Consider the following 1,930-nt stretch of genomic DNA (forward strand, 5'->3'; position numbering starts at 1 on the left):
TTTAATACATACTTGTCTTATTGTATTCTATCAGATTATTCAATTACAAATAATTTATTTAAGAATTGAAATTTACCAAAATGTTAGGGGTGGGAAAATCAAATGTCCTATGTTGCAAAGAGTTTAATTACATTTATTTATGGCATGTATCTTGAATGAACTTGAACAATCTACTTAACATTCATTACCAATTAATTATTCTGTGTGTTGTTAGGAAAACCATTTAATTTTACATGGAGTTTTATTTCAAAAAAAATGTCACATTTATACATTTATATAAAACCTCGTGATAGAAAAATAAAAGTCAATAAATGCTTTTGTATAGATTAATTAGAATTCATTATCAATTATATATATTAAGCGCTACATTAAAAAAATACATTACATTTATAAACTTCTATCAATGCATGTAACCAAATAGAATTCTTCAAGTCCTAATGGGTCCTATGAAATTATTTAAACCACAAATAAACTATTTAAAAATTGAAAATGACAAAATGTTAATATGAATGGGAAAATCAATGTCTTATCGTGCAAAAAGTTTAGATACAACCATTTTTGACCCATCTCTTTAACGAGTCTAGATGGTCCACTTAACACATTGTTAATTAATTATTCCATGTTTTATGAAGAAGATAATTTTGTTTTACAGAGTTTTATTTTAAAACAATACAATATGAAATTAATACTCTTAATAAATTAAGTGATAGGATTATGGATTAAGAATTTCAATTTATTTAAAATACAAATTTACAAAAAATTAACTTTAAGTAATGAAATTAAATGTCTTAAAGTTCAAAGATATAATTCATCCATTGTTAATTAATTATTCCATGTTTTATTAAGAAGATAATTTTGTTTTACATAGAGTTTTGATTTAAAACAATACAATATGAAATTAATACTCTTAATCAATTAAGTGATAGGATTATGGATTAAGAATTTCAATTTATTTAAAATACAAATTTACAAAAAATTAACTTTAAGTAATGAAATTAAATGTCTTAAAGTTCAAAGATATAATTCATCCATGATAGTGTCTAACCAAACCTTGATAATCCACTTAGCAAACATTATCATTAATTATATGTTTTTTTAAGAAATGCAAAATTATTTACAATAGATTTTTATCTCAAAAATTACAAATCATATTTATGCACTCATATTAGTGCATTTTATATGTAAACAATAAATAACCGACTTTGTGCCTTGTTGATTTTCATTGTTATATGATTGCAACTACAACCATTAATTGATTTAAGCATATAAATTTAGGAAAATTATGAATTGAGAAATCACATATCTTATGCTTCAAAAGGTTCAAATCATTCATCTGTGACACATTTCCCATTAGCCTTAATAGTGAATAATGCATTGTGAATAGTAAATAGTGCACATAGCATTTATCAAGTAAATTATTATAAATCCTTGAGTAAGAATTACACCTTTGCTTGCAAGGAGTTCTATTTCAAAACTTATATTTCACATTTATATATGATTATTGATGCATATAAGTAAACAAAAATCATTAAAAATAACATGTCTCGATGGTTCATGTAAGATAATTTAAAAGGCAAGCAACAAAATCATTGCAAAAGAAATTATAAATAATAAGAAATATACATATTAATATAATTGGCAATTCCCATATATTTCAAAAAATATAAAATCATACAAATTGATACAACAAAAACTATGTCCAAAATGTATTGAAAATTTGGAATGTACTTTTCAACAAATTTATAAAGGAAATTATCTCCATCCACTACAATGAAGTACATGTTCTATTGAACATTCGAATGTACTCATATTTTTCTTTGATACAATGAGGTGTCTTAAGAAAGGGGAATAAAACTTGCATAAGTCAAGTACCTTGCTCTTTTCCTGTATAGGCTTTTATCAAGATGTGGTTTGATCGATATCCAATGAA

The sequence above is a fragment of the Pinus tabuliformis genome, chromosome 1_1 (genome assembly GCF_031772625.1).
Source record: "Pinus tabuliformis cultivar Carrire ecotype Pingquan chromosome 1_1, CPIR1, whole genome shotgun sequence".
Taxonomy (NCBI): domain Eukaryota; kingdom Viridiplantae; phylum Streptophyta; class Pinopsida; order Pinales; family Pinaceae; genus Pinus; species Pinus tabuliformis.